The 24,515-nt window shown below is 39.2% G+C and overlaps 1 protein-coding gene and 1 non-coding gene across 4 annotated transcripts in view; one reads left to right on the top strand and one right to left on the bottom strand.

The window, feature by feature from the left end:
* The window catches only part of FMN1 (formin 1), a 373,318-nt gene that overhangs the window by 28,904 nt on the left and 319,899 nt on the right, over nt 1-24,515 (top strand). The gene's annotated exons all lie outside the window — the stretch shown is intronic.
* LOC118710156 lies at nt 5,072-5,173 on the bottom strand. The gene has a single exon (XR_004985321.1). It is a non-coding gene; the product is annotated as a U6 spliceosomal RNA (small nuclear RNA).

Genomic DNA, 24,515 nt, shown 5'->3' with positions numbered 1-24,515 from the left:
AAAATTTAATTTCTTGAGTGGAATATGAACAAGACTCAAAATCTTTCCCTGGGAAGGACACTTCCTTGGTGACATCAATCAACAGCCTTTATTGACTAGTTGTGTCATGCTTACTCTTCAGGGGTTACTAGGGTTCACAATCAGGTAGATTTCTTTTTTTTTTTTCCTCTCTCAGGAATCTATAACTACCCTTCTCACTTAAGATAGTCAGAGAGAAAGGAGACACCATTCCAGAATGCTTTCAAAACCCCTACCTTGTGGCCCCTACCTCTCAGAAGAGGCAGATGTGGAAGAGCAGCTGCCTGCAGAGTGGTGACAGTAGTGAAGGTCTCACTGGGACAGGGGACAGGGTTGTGTTGGCTAAAGAAAGCTGTGGGTAAGAACCCCTCACAGCAGTGACATCTGTGGGGACATACTGTTGCTTACTTGGAACTTCCACATACCTTATCATCGGATCCACACAGAAACCCCCATTGGATGAGTGGGTACATTTCTGTCTGCTTTTTAAAAATCATTTATTGATTTATTTCCTACCTTGTTTCTGAAAGGATTTTAAGAAATTTGCATGCAATATAGGAGATAAAATGCTTTTTTTTAAAAAATGTTAAGAAATAGAGAAAAAAACATTCTTTTGGTTGGGTTCTGTTGACCTTCCTAAATTTTGTATCCAAAACACTCTGGGACCCTTAACACCACCCTTGCTCCATTTTCAGGGGAAAAAAATAACATTATTCATCAATAAAATCACTTGCTTAGACACTTTCATCCAGAAATATTATCATATAAGGTTAGAATGCAGCAGTTTAAAAGCTATTCCATAGGCAGAAGTAGGTACTTACTTTCTATTCCTATTTGAAATTGTTCCCAAACCCTTCCATCTCTCTTTATGCCTATGCTTCTGTCCTTGTCTATATGGGTATGAAGTATATGTGCATAAAATGCTTATTTTTCATAATCTCCCAAGAGGTTTAAACCTCTTCAATGCCATGTACTTTCTGGATGATTCCTAATGCCATCTCCACCTGAATGGGGATGGAAGTAAAATTCAGAGAGCGTAACTTGCTAAATAGTAGAGGAGAGATGATGTTCATCACATTGCCATGTCCCCTGTGGCCATGGAGCCATCTTCTCTGAACTGTAACAGCAAACACAGCCCTGTCACTGTGGTGATGTGTGTATATCTCTGCGAGGCACTCAAAAATCATTCATTTATTCAATAGTATTTATTGACTACCTATCATGTATGCATCACTATTCTAGATATAGTGGGCACAGTAGTGGACAAAACAAACCAAAATAAATAAATAAATAAACAAGTTAATAAGCTAATCCCTGTCCTCATGAAGCTCACATTGTGGACCAAAATAAAATCAGTCATTTCTGTACTGGTTTGGTGGGGATATGTGTAATGGAGAGAAACAAGGCAAAAAACAGGATACTGTTCCATAGCTTTATGGAAGCTTTGTATTGGAACATAATGCATAGTGATGATTCTACCCAGTTTTAAATAATATATTTTTAAGAATATTGCACAACCTAACTGATTCCAACAGTATTCCAGGGAGAGTCACTTCTTACGTGGGCCCTGCCAGCTACGCTTTGGTTCCTCTAGCTTCACTCCTGCCAAGAGGCCTCCTGTTCCCCAGGGGATGGTTTTGCTCATGTTTCAGAGGACAGTGCATTCTTGTGTCAGGTGTGAAAGGGATCTTTCCTACTGGATGCCAGTGGGAAGCAGCAGCAGTGAAGGCTGCATTTCCATGGCAAGCTGACAGAGCCAACATTCTCCTTGCTAACTGGGTTAGTCTGTGCTCTGGCTTATCTCACTGTGCGATCTTCCTACCCTTGTTCAGTTTGTACCAACATTTGACAGCAATATTCTCTCTATTTTTCAGAATGCATCTTTACAAAAGTAGACTTAGGACAGGGAGTGAGATTCTGAAGACTCAAAACTTTACACTGCCCTTTTGGAACAAAAATATGTAGAGAAACTTCTGGAACAAGGTCCTCAAACAGTTGTGTATATAACATCCAAAGTGCTTATTAGTCTTGGTAGGTACAGGTCAAACAGAACATCATTTGAATTTTAACACTTTCAAAAAAATTTTTTGAGGGGCCAGAAAGGAGGTAGGGATATTGGAAAATAATTTGGATGGAGAAACTCAATAAAGAAAATATTTAAATGTATAGGCTGCCTTAAATTTAGCTGCAAAACATTATGACTCAGATGTATTTGCTTTTATTTTTAATTTTGTCTTTTTAAGAAAAGGTGAGATAGATGAGTGGCAGAGAGGTTAAGCAAGTCTTCCAGGATCATAGTTTTCTTTAACCTTTCACTGTCCTTCCACTTGAACTTGTGGCTGCCAGTCCTATATTTGGTGATGAAGTTCTTCCAGGGGACTGTGTCCCCTTTTATCTGCAGGAATCCAAACTCAAGGGTGTAGCAGCCAGGTTGGAGGTGTATGGTGATACACCTACAGAACCTGTTTTGATACTGCATTTCCATGGCAAGCACACTATTTTTATATGGATTTCTGTTTATCGAGCCTTTGGAGTGAGGTGGGCTGGACCTGATAGTTCAGTGGCCCTTCCCCTCTGCTTCCAGAGTCATCCTTAGGCCATTGGAAAATAACCTTGCCATTGTTTTCCTTTGTCTCTCTTTTTTTAAACTTTATGTCAATTCCTACAGCCTAATTTAAAATTAGTGAAATTAATTATCTAATTTGATAATTTACTAGTTATACTTACTATTTCATAGAAAACAGTGATCTTCTGGATGTTCTGTAATGTGGTTTACAGAAGCTCTTGATGGTAGGATCTTAGACTAATATCTTATCCATTATACAGGTTTGAAGTAAGTGTGCAGATAATTTTGAACTTCATGTAGATAATTTGAATTTATGTACTCTTAGTTATATTTATATTATAAACAAGTAGAAAGGTCAATGTATTAACTTGCCCCTGTGGCTTTAGGATCCTTTGAAGAAAGCATTCATATTCAGAGTTATCATTACTCATGATTGTAGGAACTTAGGGATTGAGAAGGTATAGTCTTTCTACCTAGATCATCTAGCTTGATCCATAGTATTAACACAGAGTTCTGAAGATGAACAGATTTTCCTAAGGTCAAGCAACTGGTTGGTTCTAGAGCCAGGATTAGGATAAGGTTTCCAGTTAATGCACTTTCCTTTGAGTGCTGTGATTCTGTTTGCACTTGTTTGCCCACTCATTCACAATTGTGCTCCTATTCTGAGAGGCCCCCTTAGAGATCATCTGTTCTCTAACATTAAATGGTCTTGTCCAGCTTCACAGAGGTTGTAGATACTAGACATGGAACTAGAGACCAGGTCCTCTAACTCCAACCCAGTGCTTTTTAACCAACACTCTACTTCTTCATAGATGGCTGTGCCTTGGAGAGGTTTTCATCTCAGAACTAGAGACTCCCATGAACTCAGTCAGTGCTCTCTTCTTGTGACTAGAAGGACATAGTTTCACATGATGGAGCTTGACATGGGAGGCGGAGAGATGCAGGGCTCAACCTCCAATTCCCTTTGTAATTCTGTTGATTCCAGGAACTTCTGTAAGACTCTGCTTTCTCATATACAGGGTAAGGATAGTGACTTAGATGTTTCTTCCTGTTGGGGAATTCTGTGGTCCTCCAGCCCTGTATGTTTCTTTGTGTTTGTCCAGTAGAGGGTAGTGTGTGCTCACAGACCAACAGACCCCCAGGCTCCTCTTCAAGTTGGATTATTGTGGAGGAACCTGGAGGGTGTGGTGAAAGAGATGCAAGTCTGGGCATGACAGCACCTGGGAGGAGCTGGAGACTGTGGTGGAGAGTTCAAGAAGCTGTGCTGCTCGGAATCAGCAGAGGAGATGAAAGGTATTCCTGGGAAACAGATCACCAGGGTACCAGAAATTCTTTTCAGGTTAATGCCTGACCAAGAAGAATGGCGGACTAAAAAGCTGCAGGTTTGAATGTTTCTATTGTAGATTTTCCCCTCTGCTCTTAGGAGTAGTGAGTAATATGCATGATGTCATGCCAATCCCAGTCTGGGGCTCCTTTTCCAAAGACATAGTGTGGATTACATTGGAAGAAATATAATGTTTCCTCTTGACACCAGTGGCACGCAGGTAGCTTCTTCACACCTGAGACCTGTGTGCTGAGGCCTGGGTAAAAGACCAGCTGATTCTTCCATCTTTTGTTAAAGTGACAGATCACAGTGCATGAAGACAGAGTCCCAAGAAAGAAATGTGATGCCCATTTCCCCTGTACAGAGCATGGAAGAGCAGAAAGGAGAAGTACTAATAGAGTTCTCACTGGAGATGCTGAAGCTGGAGAGGAGTTTTAGGGAATTACTGTCTTACTGGACACATTCAGCTGCTCATAATCTGGACTATCAGAATTCAGAAAAGCATTTACAACCAGGAAAGAAGGAGAAAGGAAGACAGGGGAAGAGGGACAAGTTTGAGTTAGTGGTGGAAATGAAGAAAGAAAAAGAAAATTATTGCTTTAAGTGGCATAGGTCATTTCAGGGCACTTCCTAGAGTCCTTATCTCTGTTTTCTCTTTTGTAGAAAGGGTCCAGGCATGGGAAAATCTTGATAACATACTACATCTGGTCAGTGGCTTTCTACTGGGGTCTGAAATAGCTTTTTTCACATCTACTTAAATAATATTTAGTGGCTGAGAGAGGTGTTTCTGTCATGAGAGCCTGGATTACCCCTAGAGGGCATTTGCCTAGTGGTAATCTAATGTTAACTGAATTTTTCCCACTTTTCCGTTGCTCTGATCAATATCCTGATGGCCTTTTTCACCCAGCTCCTCAACCCCCTCTCCTCTGAAAGGTGTCAGTCCATTTTCTAAATATTAAAAATTTTTTGAGAGAGAATAAGGGAGGGAAGGAGGGAGAGAGAGAGGGGGAAGGGGGTCGAGACATCGGTGTGTGAGAGAAACATCAATTGTTTGACCTGGAATTGGACACAACCTTGTGGTGTATGGGGATGATTGCTTCAACCAACTGAGCCACACCAGCTTGCTTATTTATTTATTTATTTATTTATACTTTTTTTTTTTTTAAACTATGGAACGCTTCATGAATTTGTGTGTCACCTTTGCACAGGGCCATGCTAATCTCTGTATGGTTCCAATTTTATAGTATATGAGAGGCCTGGTGCATAGATTTGTGCACCAATGGGATCCCTTGGCCTGACCTGTGGGGATCTGGCTGAAACCATCTCTCTGACATCCCCCAAGGAGTCCCAGATTGCAAGAGGGTGGTTCTCAGCTGATGCATCCTGGAATCAGGCTCCCTCCTCTTTGGTTCTGGGTGTGCCACCTGAGAACTGCAGCTGCCAAGTCACCACAGCTCCTGTGTTGAGCATCTGCCTCCTGGTGGTCAGTGCACATCATAGCTACAGTCAGATGGTTGGATGGTCAAGGATCACTTAGGCTTTTATATATATATAATCACCTATTTAAAGGCCCTATCTCTAAATAAAGTCACATTCTGAAGTCCTAAGGGTTAGGGAAACATACTGATTTTGGGGGAACTATTACATTACTTCTTATATATTTTTATTGTGAAATATTTGACATGCTTGTAGATGAACAGAAGATAATATTTACATTCCAGCATCCTACTTTCTGGATGGTAGCCAGCTCCTTTCTGGCCACAGGTATGAATGATGGAGGCAGTCTGGTATCTTACAAAATGTGCCAGACTTTGACTCTGAGCCCTCTGTCTGTATCCTGGCTCTGCCAGTTCCCAGTCATGTGATCTTAACCACCCCCAGAGTTAGTTTCCTCTTCTGTACAATTGGGATAATAACACCGGTAGTGAGATTAGGTGAGATCATGTGGGTGTCTCACATAATGTGTGCTATAAAGTAGACATCAGAAAATGCCAGTTTAACCTGCTAATGAAATGTATGTTAAAAATAAGTATTTCAAGTTAGTGATAAGGGCTCAGCTGGGTTGGTTCAGTGGTTGAGTGTCAACCTATGAGCCAGGAGGACACGGTTTGATTTGCTGTCAAAGCACATGCTTGGGTTTCGGGCTCGATACCCAGTTGGGGCATGCAGGAGGCTGCCAATTGATGATTCTCTCTTATCATTGATGTTTCTATCTGTCCCTCTTCCTTCCTCTCTAAAACCAATAAAAATATACTTTTAAAAAATTAGTAATGAGGGAGGGCTCAAGTACTGACAAAGGTCTAAAAGTTACTGAGTTTTAAGCATTTTTAAAAAATATCAATAATATTATTTATACAGACTGCCACTCCAGCCTCAGGTTTATTTCAGCTCAGTTAAGATTGGTGGTTTACCAACATTTTCTAATTTGATATATTAAAGTATTTTTATGTAAAGCACTTATTTATAATCTAAAGTTTTGAGACTTCACTGAGTTTTTTCAATTCTTGCTCCAAAATTCTGATAGTTAATCACATTGTGGAGCTGCCTGATTGCTGTTTCCACTGAGAGTTGTGTTACCTCAGCTTTAAAATACGTCTTTACATAAACTATCTAGATGTCTCAGTGTAATGACAGTGGTAACTGCTGTGAGGCATTTCATAAATGGGCCTGGAGACATCATAGGAATATAAAGTGATGGAGAGAGCATTCCCTGGTGAACAAAAGCAGGCTATGGGAGCACAGAGAGTGGTGTTGAATCTTCAGGATCCTTCAGGAATCCAAAGCCCAGAATTAGAACCCTCATTTCTGGTCTTGTCTAAGAAACAGTCATAACCACATTTTCAAGTGATCATCTGTTTCTTGCCTTTCTCTGAGGTTGTTAGAAATTATGGCCTTCGGTGATCCACAGATCTGATTTCTATTCTCTTTTTCCAGGGCAAGTTGTTTGCTTTCTCTGTTTCTCCATCCTATTTCTGTTAGGCATCTCTCCTGCTCCCACCACCATGCTCTCCTCTTCCTTCCTCTGGCCTCATTCCTGGTTTCTGTTTCAACAAGCCTGCAGCCTGCATACCTCTCACATCTCCGTGTCTGAACATCTGCCTTGATCTACTTTTCTGTCTCTTATTCATTTATATCCTCAATCTGTCTCCTCCTCTCCCTTCTCTCCCTCTCTCTTCTTTTTTTTTATTCTTTTATTTTTTTAAATATATTTTTATTGATTTCAGAGAGGAAGGGAGAGCAGAGAGATAGAAACATCAATGGTGAGAGAGGGGATCAAGCCTAAAACCCAGGCATGTGCCCTGACTGGGAATTGAACCATGATTTCCTGAATCATAGGTTGATGTCTCAGCTAGTGAACCACACTGGCCAGGCATGTCTCCTTTATCTTGTTGCTGCCTCTTTCAAATCCTCCATCCAAATCCTCCTTTAGCATGAACAGAGACATGACATCCCTCAGAGGTATAGCCACCATCTCATTCTGTAACCCTTCAGGAAAACTTAAGGATAGGATCTTGGATTTGCTGCACCTACTTCTCACTGACACTGCAAGTGAATGTGGCATTGGTGTCCTCATAAGTATCACTACAATAAAACCTGCCTGAAATCGTCTCCTGGGCACAGCACAGCCTATACACGAGAAGGAAGCTCCACAGTCCCAGAGAGGAGCTCAAACAAGGGAGCTTTGGTTAGAATGGAGCTGAGTTTGATTTGGAAACATAGTATTTATTTCAACTTTAATCCTGGTTGAGTAGCTTTAGTACACATACAGATTTGACTTCTATTTTAAAAGGTATACCAGTGTTTAAAATATATTTCTTCAATTTAACAAAGTCAGCTACACTGGAATTTTATTTAGTGAGTAATAGGGATTGTTTTGTTGACAGTTAAATCTTAATTCACTTATTGACTCAACTTGTTGGTTATGCTTGTCTATCCCTGAAGACTGGGGTTAAGTGACAGTCCATGTAAAGACAGAATAAAGTAGGTTAAAAGGGCTTAAGGTTCAGGTGGAAACTAGAGGAGCATTAACCATGGCATTACTGAAATTTAATGGATATCTGTGGTTGAGTTACGATAATTCAGCCTACTATTGATACAATTGGAGATCACAGTCCCAAAGAAAAACAAGTTCAGCCTGACTTCCCCTCTGTTAGAGGGAATGTAAGATGTGACATTTCCTCCTTGCTCATTGTGGATAGGACTCTGTCTTACTTGCCTCTCTCCTCCCAGCTCCTAATGCTGTTTGCAACATGCATTATTCAGTTTTCTCAAACTCCCATGTGTAACCATGCATTATAACCTCTCTGCGGAGTCAACCAGCCACAATTTTTCTTTGTCAGAAAAACCACTGCCTTTAATCAAGATGAAGCATTTATCACACTTTGTAGTTACTCAGCCAGTTTTTTTATGGGTATCAGTTTTCCTTTCCAGGGCTTTGGAGCCAGAGGACTCAACAGGAAGGCAGATCCAGAAGAGTTCAGATTTCATGGCCCTGCAAATTGGTAGTTACAGTCATTTGTCTTCCTTCCTTCCCCTGGTTTCTGCTCCAACCTGCCTGCAGCCTACACTGCTGCTTTATTGCTATCTCTTTACATCCACGGAGCTGCCTCCATCCTGGGAATGCTGCCAGGATATGCAGCTCTCCCTTTTCAGCCAATTTCCTGTCTCTTCCCTTTATCTCTCTGACCTACTGAAGAATAGCAGAAGCGCAAGACCCCTCAGCTATATCCTTCATCTGAGGGACTTTTACAATGAGTTATGGAGGCTGATAAATGATAACCTTAAATATCTATGTAGTACATAAAAGCCTAAATGACCTTTATGACTGAACAACCAGAATGACCGGATTGACTACTATGATGCACACTGACCACCAGGGGGCAGACACTCAATGCAGGAACTGACCCCAGGTGGTCAGTGCGCTCCCACAGCTGGTTGGCTAGCCCTTCTCCTCTCCCCCCAACCCTCCCATCACCTCAATGAGGGGCAAGGCCAGGCAGCCAACCTTCTGCAGTTCCTCCCTATTAGGCTGAGGGACCCCACCCATGCACGAATTCATGCACCTGGCCTCTAGTAAGTAATATAAGTACTCAGTAGATAGTAAGAATACATGTAGAGTTGACCTACTTGAAAAAATATTGGATGTTGTAGGCATTCGCTCTTCATCACCTGTAATCACCTTCCTTTATGGCTTTACCTCACAATTTGCTTCCCTGCACCAACTCTGTATCTAAAGGCTCCATATTATTTGTGAACACTCCATGCTGCTCTGTTGGACCACCTTCCCATAGTGACATTCTCCTTCCTCTCATCCCTCTCTTGCCCATTTGAGGCCACTCCCCTCCCCCTATTCTGCCTCCTTCCCGGTATTACTTCTGTAACTCTCAATCTAGGAGAACTCTCTGTATCTCATCACACGGTGCTTGATCACAATTGTGTTTCTAATGAGGGTGGACACCCCATGTGACCAAGGATAAACTCCTTTTGGTCAGCAGCTGTGGCATCTGCAACTACCAAAGGGAGGCATTTAGACAGTGCTTTATCATTTGCAAAGCCCTTTCATCTGTGTTATCTGGTTCTCAAAACTTCACTGTAAGATTGGTGTTATTATTATTATCTCACGTATAGATCTTTAGTCCCAGCCCAGTGACTTATTGTAAAGAAGAGCTTTTAATCATGGATTATGAAAGAGATAGTTTTAGAAAGAAATTAGGCATTTTTAAATGGGATGTAAATAAGCAATCAATCCTATTTAGGAAGTTAAAAATTTAGATATTTAATGTTAATGAAACACTTCCTTGATAAACTCAAATAAAGAGGAAAACACCCCAGTTACTGAAACTGTGGGAGCTGCTAGGAAATTTTCACCATACAAAGTTGATCATTAAATGAGCCCTATTCTTATTTTTTAAAGTATAATTTAGACATCCAGATTCAAGAGCATTTGTTTAAACACCAAACATTAATTTGTATTCTTCCATAGATATTTCCTTTAAATAACTGTTTACAGGTATTGTTCTACTGTCTTGGCATTTACAACCCAGGAATAGTGTAACTTTTCATTTAGAACTAATCCTCAAAGACTGGGCTAAAAAAAAAAAATTACTTTCCCAGGTGATAATAGCTAATAATTACTTACAGTTTACTGTGTGTCAGATGCTTTCTGTATATTATCTGGAAGCCATTCAAGAGTGTTTGAGAAAGGTTATATATTGCTTCCATTTCTAGATGACAAAAACTAGGCTTAGAAAGGTTAACTTTCTTAACCTGAGTGTCTACAGCTAGTACATTTTTGATCAGGGATTCAAACTCTGCATTCTACTATTATCATATGACCTCCCCGCTGGATATAATCTGTTGTATGGATTTATGCTATTATAGAAAGAAGGGTGATACAGATAAACTCAGTCCTTTTAAATTATCTCAGAGTTCTTTGATAGGGAAGCAGTGGTATACTGCAGGATGTAACCTCCTTGAACTGCTTCTGACTTCAGTAGATGAAAGTGGCACACAGTAACTTCAACATCTGTCCTTGTGTCAAGCAAGGCTCCATGGTTTGTTTCTCTTCCCAAATAAAGAAAAGTTGTAAGTAATAAAAATTATGGTAAGCCCACTTTTGCCCCTTTTCCCCATCTCATATTAAATTGATCTTATTCAAAAAATATAAGAGTGCAACAGAGTGCTGTTGAGCCTAGTATCTGATTTGTGGATGTTACTCTTTCTTCCTTCAAACCTGTGGATATGTTGCTGAAAATGAAAGCAGCCACCCAAAATTTGTCTTCAGAATGCAGATTAGATGAAACAAAACAGATGCTGTAAGATTGAAGCAGTGTTTATATGTCTTGGTGGTGAAGACCAAGTGCTTCTTTACTCCAGTGATTCTCAGCCCAGGCCATACATTGAGATCACTTGGGAACTTGAAAGAAATCCTCAGACTCCTTCCCAGGGGGGAAGTCAATGGGCCCTCTCCTGAGGAGTGATAGGGTCATCGAAAGCATTGCTGGTAAAGAAGTCAACTGACAAGGGTGGGTGAAACATACTGAGGGGCTCCCTCGTTGGTCAGAAGCTATAATAGCACAGAGAAGTTATAACAACATAACAAGCTGACCATCTCTGTCTCATTCTGTGTCTCAGAACTTTTTTACAGTAGGCATCAATGTGTTTTCTCACATGGCATCTATTTCCCCTTTGGCTTATAATAGTGCCCTACTTTTCTTACCAGGAGCCACCTCTCACTTTACATGGTCAGCATGAGTGCCTGGGGAAGGGGGGTAGGGGAGATGGAGGAGGGTATGAAGGGATGGAAGGAGACTTGACTTGAGAGTTGAACACATAATATAGTGTATGGATGTTGTGTAATGGAATTGTGTACCTGTATAATTTTGTTAACCAGTGTCCCTCCAATAAATTCAATAAAAAAGGAAGAAAAAAAGATAAGGCTAATCTCCCAGAGATCATGTGACCCAGTCATGTGACTCAAGACCTGGCTGCTATGATCAGTTCAGAAATGGACACATTTTTCAAGTTATTCTACGAGGAGTGATCTTTGGGTTTTCTCTAGAACAGTTGGGATACTTTGTAACTTATGGTAGAAGGGCTGTAATTCTGAAGCTGTAATAACTATCTTAATTCTACATAAGAAAACAGGATCAAAATATGCCTTATATCATTTGAGATTCTGTATATTATTTGAGTACCTAGAACCAGCCATGCCTATACCCCGGACTTTTTTATTATATGAGCTAATAAATTCCCTTTTTCTTATGTTAGTTTAGTTGTATTTCTATTAAATATATAAAGAATTCTAGCTAAGTGACTCTCTTCATTGGGTCCAATAGGCCAAATGAGAAAGTAATATGTTGTTATTGGAGTCATGGAAGGGACATATATTTCTGGGACATGTGAGTCTGTGTTAAAGTGCACATTCCTTCAAATAGCCACCTCTATTTGGGCAATATCCCATACCATCTCTCCAGCCCAGATACATGAGATTTCATTTTTTTTCTCAATAGACATTCTTGGTTTTAGGGCTAAACAGATCCAGACATTATTTATCTCTTGAAGATATATTCAATATTTGATATGCTATTATGCTACTTTGGAGAACTATTTGCACATACAGTGAGCATTCATTTCGTGTCCTGTATTCATTCACCGAACATTGGTTGTGTCAAATCTATATCCTAGATAGTGTAGGGGGCTTTGAACACCATGTGAGGGAATGCTTACCTAATTTAATGGATCATGAAAAGCTCTCTAAATCTCTCCCTTCCTCTCTGTAAAAAAGCAATAAAATATATTAAAAAAAAAAAAAAAAAAAAAAAGCACTAGAGGCCCAGTACACAAAATTCGTGCACAGGTAGGGTACCTACCGGCTGCTGGCTGCCAGCCGGGACCTCCCTTCCTATAGCTGCCTGCCACCGCCACCAGCCAGGGCCTCCTGTCCCACAGTAGGCTGGCTGGCACCCTCCTGGTCAAACTCCCAATTGAGGGGATAATTTGCGCATTAGGCTTTTATTATATAGATTGTACAGATAAATCCACAAAGCTTAATGTTCTGGCATTGAGAGAGAATGGTTCTAGATGGTTCCAAAATTTGAGCTTTACTTGTAAGACTACAGCAATACTTAGTTTTAATATCTGATATGTATGAAATAAATATTAGTGTCCTTTATTAAGATTAAATAGTCTATACTATGCCAATCTTCTGCCATCCCTACTATAAGAAATATTATCAATTCCCTCTTCTTTTAAATTATATAGCAAGATCGTGGCAGCAATTAGAACAAAGACCCTTATTCTCAGCTCTTTGGAGGAGCATACTTGAAGTAGGACAGGCAACATGGGTCAATTCAACATTCATGGACTTGACATAGACACAAGGTTTCTCTCTCACATATTGTATGGGTTGTCAGTGGCAATGAGATTCAAACATTGCTAGGTTATTGATTGGAACTATTTAGAAGATGATGTTAGGATAATGGCCTGGTTGTTTATCCTGCTGTGTTTTATACTCTCAGGAAACCTAGCAGGCAGGCATGAAACTTACTATGGGGAGCATTTAAAGAGCATTTAAAGCACTTTCTTGGTGAGGGGATCTAAGGGTATTCAAAATCTTTTAGGCTTCACAAGCCCAAGAACACTGCACTCCATTGTGTTAGCAAGGTGTGTGTTTTTTGTTGTTGTTTCTCTATTTGCTAACTGTAACAGTTTCTGGGAACCCTTCCTTGCTCTTCAGGAGTATTGTTTTTATTGCCTGTTTTCTTTGTCAGTGGCTCTGAATGTTCTGTCTGCTCCTTGAAAGCATGGACTGTGTCTTTTTCACATTGTTTACTTGCAGTACATATTTAGCAAGTGAACAAATGAATTAATTAATAGGAAAAACAATAATGGTGACTGCCTTAAGTTCTAGATTTTGCATGTTGTGGCTCTCTAAGTCTACTACTTTCTTTTTCTTCAGTTTTTAAAATACAAAGTAAAATTTGAGCTGTGTGCATTATTTGGAAGTAAGATACCCTGTTTCCCAGAAAATAAGACAGTGTCTTATATTAATTTTTTTCTTCCAAAGTTGTGCTAGGTCTTATTTTCAGGGGATGTCTTATTTTTCCATGTGCTAGGTCTTATTTTCGGAGGATGTCTTATTTTCGGGGAAACACTGTAATAGACACAGGATATCCATGTGGAAATAATTGTGATACTGGGGTAATACCATTGGAAACAAGGGAATAGAACACTCCTTTGGGCTTTCAATTTATAGACAATCCACAACATTGTGAAGGGCATTGGTATTGGATTGAATGTGACACTGAATCTTCCATTTGGTCTGAGGGGGCAGAGGCACAATGTAATCAGTTACTATGTTGCACAAATTCAAATTTAGACATACTATCTAAGTCTTATTTGTATAATACCCCCCCTTGGGAAAACAAATAGAAAAACATAGGACCCACCACTCTGTCTTGGTAGAAGTCCAGGAATTAATTTTTTTGTTGGACTGTCTTGGAGAAAATGGGCTGTGAGTCCCATATGGGTGATTGTATATATTGTTTTCTTGGAACATCACTAGCTGTCCTTCCATCTATCTCATGTGGAATGTTCTCCAGTTCACATTTTTTTGGTCATATGGATAAAGCAAAGTAGTATTTTGCAAATAAAGTCAAAACCTCTGACTAGTGTGGCTCAGTGGTTGAGCATCAACCCATGAACCAGGAGGTCACCAGTTTGATTCCCTGTTATTACACATGCCCAGGTTATAGGCTCAATCCCCAGTTGGCGGGGTGTGCCAGAGGCAGCTGGTTGATGTTTCCATCTATCCCTCTCTCTTCCTCTCTCTCTCTCTCTAAACAATAAAACATATTAACACACACACACACACACACACACACACACACACACACACAAAACAACCTGGGGTGTGGGTAGGGGCTGGACAAAGGGGGAGGAAGGGGGAAAATAAGAGACATCTGTAATGCTATCAACAATAAAGTAAACACACACACACACATCAATCAGTCAATCAATCAATCAATCAAATAAACAAACAAAACCAAGCAGAGTTGGAAAGGGTCACAATACCATCAGCATCTCAGTGTATAGAGCAACAGGTATATTCTCACAAACAAGAGGTCAGGATCATGTAAAAAATGGAAAGTAGATCCAAAGAAATATTTTAGAAACACATAATGTTAGCATACAAGGATATTTACTGCATTGTATAAGATGGAAAAAGAAAAGGAATGCCCAAATGTCCAGTAAAAGGGGTTAGGGAAAATAAATTTTAATATATTCTTATGCATATATACATAAAAATGGGTGTATATAGCCTTGACTGGTGTAGCTAAGTTGTTAGAGTATTGGCCTGTGCCAACCGTATAGTCCTGGGTTTGAGTTCCAGTCAAGGGCACATACCTGGGTTGCAGGTTCGATCCCAGCCCTGGTTGGGGCATGTGTGGGAGGCAATCAATTGATCTGTCTCTCACATCGATATTTCTTTCTCTCTTCCTCTCTTCTCCCCTTTTCTCCCCCTCCCTCGCTCTCTTTCACTCTCTCTAAAAATCAATGAAAAATATCCTCAGATGAGGATTACAAAAGAAAGGGATATGTAGTCATTTAAAAGAATGGTGTACAGATATATGAGCTGACAAAAACTGATGACCAAGAAATACAGGAAAATGAAGACAACCAAAACATGCAGAATGGAATGTCTGGCTTCACTGCATGTGTGTATTCATACATCCCCACATATGACAGTATTAATCTCTGGGAGTGACAAAATGAGATTTTAATTACTAGCTCCTACTAAGCAATTATAATTTAAGGAATTCTTTTATTAGTTTTATTAATAACTTTCCTCATAGTTTATTATCAACTCTATTTAGAACTGTTGATGATCCCCTGTCCAAACATAGAGATTCTCAAGGGCATACTAGAAGTCCACCTAAAATACGGTATAATTCCATAGTGTTTGAATATCTCACAGTGAACATGCACAGGATGGCTAATATGTTGAAAACTTATTTCTTCCTGGTGTATGAAAAAAGTGCACTGGCTAACCATCCTATTTGGAAGATGGTGGTGGCCTTGGGAAAGGAAAGGGAAAGAGGGCAATAAAGTAACTGGAGTTAGCACATCTGCTATCTTCAGCACGTGTGCCAGAATTTGCAAACAAAATAATTTATATTCTCCTTATTTTTATGTTTTTTAAAACCATAGAGCAAAAGAAGTGAAAGCTAATTCTCATTTCAACATGAAGCCCTCCTATGGTCAATTGGGTATGTCCTTGAAAAGAACGGTCAGAGTCCTCACACTGCCTTCAGCTGGCATTGTGATCTCAAATTGAGTCATGTAATCACTAACCTCTCAGTTTTCCCCACCTGTTCAAATTGATAGTAATATTCCTTATTATTGCATTCCTAAGTGGGGTGTTATGAAGTTTCATAAGATCATCTTAGCCAAAGGCTTTGAGCTCTTTAGATAAAAGGCTCGATATACAAACACAGAGTCTCATTAAGGTAATTATATAGTGATTTTTCATAGTTCAGATCTACATAAAAGGCTAAATGTAGTGTTGCAGGTCACTTCATGGAGGAAGGGAAGGAGGTTGATTTGGCTTTTGAAATCTGAAGATGAAGTCCCTAACACATTTTGAAGACAGATATACTAGAATCATCTGTTTTTAGAATAGAATAAGGGACAGTTCATATATAACTTAGTTTTCAGGGATGATTTAAAAAACAAAACAAAACAAAAAACATTAAAAAAAAAAACCATAGGTAAAAAGGTGAAAAAAAAAGTTAAGTTTCTGTGTTTAATTGAAAACATCTTTTGAAAATTGATCACCTCCTTTCCCATGAAAGAGAAAGAAAATAAAAAGAAGCTCTTGAAAAATAGTTTTGGTCTTGTCATTAATATGACTGTAAAGTGGTGAAACCTGTCTGGCCCACTGTGCATACGGAAGGTTGACTCATTAGTGCTTGGCAGAGTCTCTTCCCAGGTGGCACTGTACCAGTTGCTCCTTCGATGGAGCCAGGGAAGGGCATCCTCCACACGTTCCTTCCTCTCAAACTGTCCTGAGAGCCCATCATGTTTGCCTCAGGCTCCCCGCCCTTTGGCACCATGGGTGCATGCTGCTACTATAACCCAAGACATGGTCAGTCAATTTCAGTTCCCAAGATCTGGAAGTGCCGACACAGGAGGCCAGCGGCCCCAGAGGAAGGTAAGCAGAAGCCCGTGCTCTCGATGGCAGGTGGGGAAAGAGAGGCTTCTTATTAAAGTTGAGATAAATCTCTTCAGATTATCAGAGTTTAAATTCCTCTTTACTTAATCAATGCTTTTAATTTGCTAGAGTTTATGGACTGAACCATGAAAGAAGAGTTCTTGGTGAAGGTCATTGTTTGGCACAGGACAAGTAGGTTCGGGTGTTCTCCAGTTGTAACCTGCAGGGCTGCTGATCTCAAATTTTAGAAATCATACTAGCTGAGTATTAATATACTCATTCAATTTTATTGAACAAAGCTAAGAGTTTGTGTATTGATTAATTTGTAAAGGAAGGCCTAGGAATAATCTTCATTTAGAGAGATTTTCATTGTAAAGACTTTGGAGTGTTACTCTCAACAATAAAGATTTTTTTTTAAAAAGACTTTGGAGTGTGAATGTGATTATTGATAGTTGTATTTATGTGAAGATTTTATACAGTTCTTTAAAGATAAGTTGATGTCATAAAAAGCTGTCTCAATATCAAGAAATGTTTAATCCGTATTATTTAGCCAAAGTATATAAAAACACTGTGCATCTAATCTTTAACATGGACATTGTTTAAATATGCTCTTTGCTTTCAATATCTAATGTGGACATTATAAAAATCTAAGAGGGAGAGATTTTCTTCTTTCCTACAAGACCAGTCCCTCATTCCTATTAAACAAAGTTTTGTGGTTGTGAAGTAGATACTATCTAACTTTATATTCAAATTAGAGAAGTTACCTAGAAAAAATAAGTTATGTAAACTAAATTAATTTTAGCCTTAAGAGAGACATTGACAATTTTTTATTCTCCTATTTCTCCCTATTTGCTGGTACTTGTTAGAAGCCATAATCTCTGTTTCTCTGGTTTCTCTAAACTTTTAGGCAGATTTCTTAGTATGCCATTGAGAATCTCTGTGTTTGGAAAGGGGATCATTAAGGGTTCCAAATAGAGTAGAAAGTAAACTATGAGGAAAGTTATTAATAAAGCTAATGAGAAAATTCCTTGAGTTATAATTGCTTAATAGGAACTAGTAATTAAAATAGAAAAGGCTGAAGTTTTGTATGGAGAATATTAGGCAGTGAGTCAAATAATTTTAAGTTTGCAAGCTATGTTCTGTAACCTAAAACCTAAAAGCATTTCTTAAAGAGATACATATTTGTTCAGAATTCATATGATTTCATCTTGTGACAATCAGAAAGTTTTATAAAAAGTCTGTTTAAATTTGTAACACATTTATTTTGATTTGGGAAAACAAATATTCTCTTTCTAGGATCATGAAGGGGGAGTATGTTTTCCCCTCCCTACTACCATCCCATCACCAATAACCTAGACTAGATTAATAATAGGCATTTGAATGCAAATCAGAATTTTATTCCTAGTTCAAACACTAATTTGCTATATGATCCTGGATATGTTTTTGTTTTCTTTTTAAAACATAATTCTTTTTATTGATTTCAGAGAGGAAGGAAGAGGGATAGAGAGATAGAAATATCAATAATGAGAATCATTGATCGGCTGCCTCCTGCACACCCCCCTACTGGGGATTAAGCCCACAACCCGAGCATGTGCTTTTGGAAGAATCGAACCTGGGACCCTTCAGTCTGCAGGCTGACACACTTTCCACTGAGCCAAACCAGCTAGGGCCTGAATATGTTTTATGACCATTATTTGCTTTAGTAGTTCTTCCTATAAGTAGATTAAGTGTGCATTTTCTAGCTCATCAAAATGATACAAAAAATGCTGTTTGCAGTATGATTATCTCTACTAGATGTAGGTGAAACCCATTTCAGAAGTTAATGTTTACTTATTGGAATCATTTATTTATTTATTATTAACTTTAATTTGTTATTTTATATATCTATAAATTTTGATCTCAGAAGTGAACTCAAATTTATTGAGTTGCAAGGAACAAATAATAAACTCAATTCATATAGAGATTTTCCAACAGCAATTGTTAAGGTTAAATAATGTATTTTGGGGAGAAGATGTTTAATAGCATATCCTAGTTCAATAAGAATACTCCAAGAAATGAATGCATCTTGTCAATCTCACAGACAACCCTATATTTCCCAGAATGCCAGGAATCAAAATGCATCTGCAGTTTCTATAACCTCCAGACTTTAAATTACTCTTACTTAGATGCAGGATTTCTGCATTGTCTTCTTTATGGCAGGAAATTGCAAGTGCTTTTGTTGTTATTGCCAGAACTGAGGGCGTATAGCTTCCAGCAGTGGCAACTGGATTTGTTTTCTTTCTCCTACTTTTGGAGTGGGTGCTGACTGCTAGTGGGAGCTGGTAGAGGGAAGTAAGTTCTTTGCCAACATTCAATAGTTAAAAACATTTTTTTCTATATTAATCATCCAGAAACTCCCCTAGGACTACTGGAACAGTCTCAAAATTAGATCTTTTCATTTTTTCTTACACTATACTTTCTCATCCTCTTGATACATAAGTGATATGCCTGGATATAAGCCTAACTTTAGTTTTAAATAAAATATTTCTAAATCCTTGCAGAATCATCCATTAGCTCATCTTAAAGGTGGGCCATTGACTTTAGTGTCATACTTCATTGGTTATGGTAGTAAAAGTAATATTAGTAGTATTAATAGTAATAAAAGTATTAACAATTTTAAATATATTTTAAATTTTTTTTATTAATTTCAGAGAGGAAGGTTACTGTGATGGGGAATGTCTGTAACTTGAAGCTAAGGCCAGTAAGGTCACCTGACCAGAAAGAGTCACAAGGGTGAGGGAGAGACAGATACATCAATGATGAGAATCATTGATTGGCTGCCTTCTGCACTCCTCCCACTGGAAATCAAGTCCACAACCTGGGCATGTGCCCTTGACTAGATGGGACCCTTTAGTCCTCAGGCCAATGCTCTATCTGTTAGGTCACTGAAGGAGAAACACACGAGGCCAGAATGGTGAAAAATTACCAGTTTATTCGATCATCTGAGTGTGGTCTCAGCAAAAGGAAATGTCCATAGTGAAATGGCCTAAAGGCCAGTTCCCAAAGGTGGGATATCGATTCAATTATTTGATCAGACCTAACAATAGCCACTGATCCAAACTGACTAGGGCTTAACAACAATTTTTTTTTTATTTCATCTTGTTTAATCCTCACAAAATTCTTGGGGTAGGAGGGAGAGTTCTATTATCGCCATTTTATAGATGAAGAACTTGCCCAAATATATGGATGGTAATCATGTTTGGGCTTTAAAATGAATTCCCCTCCAGTCCTGTTTTTATCACTTGTGGAGTGCTAGTGGGAGCTGATAGAGGGAAGTAAGTTCTTTGCCAACATTCAATAGTTATAAACATTTTTCCTATATTAATCATCTAGAAACTCCCCTATGACTACTGGAACAGTCTCAAAATTAGATCTTTTAATTTTGCTAGGAGAGTTGGAATGGAGGGCCAAATAGTGAACATGAATAATTTAATTGTGGGAGGTTGAATGCAAATCTAAATTTTTTCAAGTTTTGTCATTGGGTGAAGCAAGAAATAATGTGAGCCAATGATACTTTAAAAGACCTAGAAGGTTTTCCCAACCAGATGCAAGGAAAGGTAGAAAATTAGACTTCTAGTCTTGATGAACTCCAGTAAGAAAATGTATCTGGGTCTCTATCTTCTCTATAAAATGAGGGTTCAAGTAACTAGGGCTAAAAAAGGTCATAGGATGAACCAAGCACCGGGGACATAGCTAAAATTTGGGTTCTCCTTCTCAATAGGCCCTTCAATCCTAGTCTTCGTGTGTGTGTGTGTGTGTGTGTGTGTGTGTGTGTGTGTGTGTATGTGTGTGTGTGTTTTCAAGTTAAAGGGCTACAATCCCCATCCATAATAAGAAAACTCTTACACAGCTAAAAACCCTGAGAAACATTATTATTGCAAGCATGTTATGGATTCTAGTGGAACAGTGATGCAACCATGGGTCTGGTGGCAAAGGGTCACAGGTTACTGTGATGGGGAATGCCTGTAACCTGAAGCTAAGGCCTGTAAGGTCACCTGACCAGAAAGAGTCAAGACTTGAGTAGTGAGCCGAGACCCGTTTGGCTCAATGCATAGAGCGTCGGCTTGGGGACTGAAGGGTCCCGGGTTCGATTCCGGTCAAGGGCATGTACCTTGGTTGTGGGCATATCCCCAATGGGGGGTGTGCAAGAGGCAGCTGATCAATGACTCTCTCATCGATGTTTCTAACTCTCTATCTCTCTCCCTTCCTCTCTGTACAAAATCAATAAAATATATATTTTTTTAAAAAGAGTTGAGTAGTGAGCAGAAAGAAAACTTCTAAGTGGAAACTAAAACATGGCAGAAAGCAGCAATACGGGAACTAAGAATAGATTTAGGTATTTGAGAGGCAAAGAAGAGTAAGGAAGAACAAGTCTAATGAAACAGGTAAGCTGTTCCCAGACAATTACCTGCAGGTACAGTCCAAAGCTGGATTTCAGGCTTAGTGCATTGTGGCTTGTGGGAAAATAAACCATTTGAATTTAAAAGGCAGGGGCAAGGCAGTTAAGAGGACTGACAAGATATCAGGTCTCCTCTGATAAAAAATATTTTTGTGATTTGAGGATGAAATTTAGTTTCCTTAGCAAAGCTGTACACAAGGGCCTTAGCCACCTGGCTCTCACCTGCCTCTTCCACGGCAGCCCACATTCCAGTCATAGTGAGGCATGTGCCATCTGCTGAGTGGACACATTCTTTTACATGTGAATGTCCTTTCTTATTACATCTTATTCTTCAAAATATAGGAACTCATCCTAGCTGATTTGGCTCAGTGGATAGAGTGTCAGCCTGTGGACATAAGTGTCCCAGGTTTGATTCAGGTCAAGGGCATGTACCTTGGTTGCAGGCTCCTCCCAGGCCTGGGCCCCTGTTGGGGCACATGCAAGAGGTAACTAATCAATGAGTTGCTCTCACATTGATATTTCTCTCTGTCTTTCCCTCTATCTTCCACTCTCTCTAAGAATCAATGGAAAAATATCCTCAGATGAGGATTAATAATACATATGTATAAACTCATTGTACACACACACAATCTTGTTCTTTATGTAACAAGTATTATTTCTTCTGAAAAGTATCCCATTATACACACACACACACACACACACACACACACACACACTCTCCTTGGGACTGACTCAGTTAGTTCTGCTCTTTATTTCCTTAGTATTCTCCTTGTAGCATTTACATCTCAAGGATTTGTTTGTTTCATCATTTTCCCTATGGGTTACTGGCCTCTGTGAAGGCAAGGGCTTGTCTTAGTTATCTTTGTATTGCATGATTCAGTGCCTGACCTAATAGGTGCTTAATCAGTGTTTTGACTGAATGGATAAGTGAAGTCTTGATGACCTTGTGAATATTATGTGTTAAATCAATGCTTTGATTAAGCATTCAATTAAAGATGGGCACAGGTCAGTTACCTTTCAAGGTACATTCAATAACCTAGACCCCTCAATTTTTCAGTGGTTGGTTGAACAGTAACTATATAAATGTTTGCATCTTTTTAACACAATAGGCAAAAAGAAGGAGGGAAAAAAATGTGTTTCCAGAAGTCAAACACCTTCCACTGATCAGTAAAAGTAGGATTGCTTTCATTCTTTTAATTACAGTATTTATGCGTATTAGGGCTGTGCCTTCATTCAGGTAATGAGAAATACAGACTTTATAGTTTGGGTGAGACATCGCAGCAGCCATTACTCACTGTGTTTAAGAAAGGAGCCTTGTAGTCATGTGGCCGGGGAAGGAAATCCTAAGTGCTTCGGTCATGAGGCGAGGAGACTCACGTTTGCGTGGTGTTCTGTGGTGTACACAAATAAGCAGCTGGATGATTCAGATGTTGAAGCAATAATGACTTGTCTTGAGAAGGAACAGATGTGGCAGAGGCGGGTTTCTGGGAATCCAGTAACAACACATTACATACTAAACTCTTTTCTGAAAACTTCTTAGAAAATATTCAGATATTCATGGTTTTTCTCTATTTATATTTAGGTCTAAATATTCATGAAGTGAGAGACCAATTTTATTTTTACGTCACTACCCTAAAATTAGCCTATTACAGTACTTTCTTCGAGTCCTGGCTGCTTGATTCTTCCTCTTTGGACAGGCAGGGACCCGGAAGTAATACCTCAGAGGCCTGGACTGGGCAGAGGCTGAGCAACCTCTTGTCCACACTTGCAGAGCATTGAGATCAAGAGAAAGCACCAGCAGCAGTGTCTTTTAGGCCAGTGTTTTTCAACCTTTTTTGGGCAAAGGCACACTTGTTTCATGAAAAAAATCACGAGGCACACCACCATTAGAAAATGTTAAAAAATTTAACTCTGTGCCTATATTGACTATATATAAAGTAATTCTCTTGAATAGGAATCAAATAAACACAAAGAAAGTATTTTATAATTACTTTATTATTAAATATTAAGTAAACAAAATAGTGAAAAATTATAAAATTCTTGTCTTGTCTGCACCTACGGCACACCAGGCAACATGTGCCGCGGAACAGCGGTTGAAAAACACTGCTTTAGGCCCTCCAGATTGAGTTTCTGAACAAAACTATTCCAAGAGCAGGAAGGTAGGAAAGAAGTAGGAAACCAGCCTAGGAGACAATGCATGGAGAGCTGACCAGGGAGGAGCTTGACTAGGACTTGGGTGGGTGTGTGGTGGGGGAAGGGAGATCTGGGCCTGGAGCAATTCCTGAGCTAAGGATCCCTTTATCTTGTTTCCCACACTTGTAGATAAAAACATAAATGTTAATAATTAAAGGGACAGTAGGATCAGTTTTCAGTCAGGGCTGTATTATTAAAGAAGGCTCTGCTTTGAATTATGGTAAGGACCTGAACTCTAAGGTCTAGAAGGAAACAGGGCTGAAGAAACTGATGTAGCCTCTAGCTGGCTCTGAGATGTAATGCCAGAAATCCAACAAGCAGCGAGCAATGTTCTAGCTGACATGGTATGTCTGCCTGATGGTGACTGGTAGTATTATCCCAGGGGCTCTTGCCTAGAAGGGAGAGAGTAGTAGCAGAGGTGAGCAGTAGGACCCTTTACATTGGGGGATGGTGTGGGCTATGGAGGATGGTGCCTGAGTATGTGACCCAGAGCGATTTTTCTGTTTTCGGCAGATGCCCAGGTATGGACTAGAGGTGGAGGCTGGGGAACAGAGTTGTGCTTCATGGAGAAGCAAACTGTCATTGGGGAAAGTACACTTTATAATTGTGTATACCTATGTTTAAGCTATGTTACTTAAAGAAATAATACAGGGTCTCAACAAAAATTGTGTATAGAGAGACCAGAATGAAATTCACTGAAATGTTTGTGATAGTCATTCCTGAATATGGAGTCTATGGCTGGCTGTTTTTCTTTCTACTCATAGGTATAATATTTTTTAAATCTTCACCATAAGCAAATTCTACCTTAATAATGAATAATAAAACAATTAATTGAAAAAGGTACATAGGAAGGATAGTAACCAAATTTTTCAGGCTTCACAGTATTACTTCATTTTTATTAACTACTCATTGAAGGGATAAGATGCTTAGATAGTTAAAAACAACAGATGATTCAAAGATTGTGATGCACCTAAGTCAAAATTCATGGAGATACTCATTTTGTTTAATTCCTATGTGGAAGTTGATTGAATTCACGTCAAGGAGACAGTTAACCTTTGGGGAATATGTCAGAAAGTGAGTGATTCATTAACAAATGATCACACTACACAGGTCAAGCTTTGGGAGTATGGTATCCAGGTTACACCAATCAATATAGACATTGGAAAACAATTATTTAGCATTTAAGTACATGTGCCTGGAGGGTGTCAAATATTTTTATTGTACTTTGCCTATAAGAACTTCGTTTCCTCATTCCCTGCAA

This window comes from Pipistrellus kuhlii, unplaced genomic scaffold (assembly GCF_014108245.1).
Source record: "Pipistrellus kuhlii isolate mPipKuh1 unplaced genomic scaffold, mPipKuh1.p scaffold_m20_p_1, whole genome shotgun sequence".
In the NCBI taxonomy this organism is placed as follows: Eukaryota; Metazoa; Chordata; class Mammalia; order Chiroptera; family Vespertilionidae; genus Pipistrellus; species Pipistrellus kuhlii.
The sequence above is the reverse complement of the archived record's forward strand: the minus strand, read 5'-3'. Positions and strand labels throughout refer to the sequence as shown.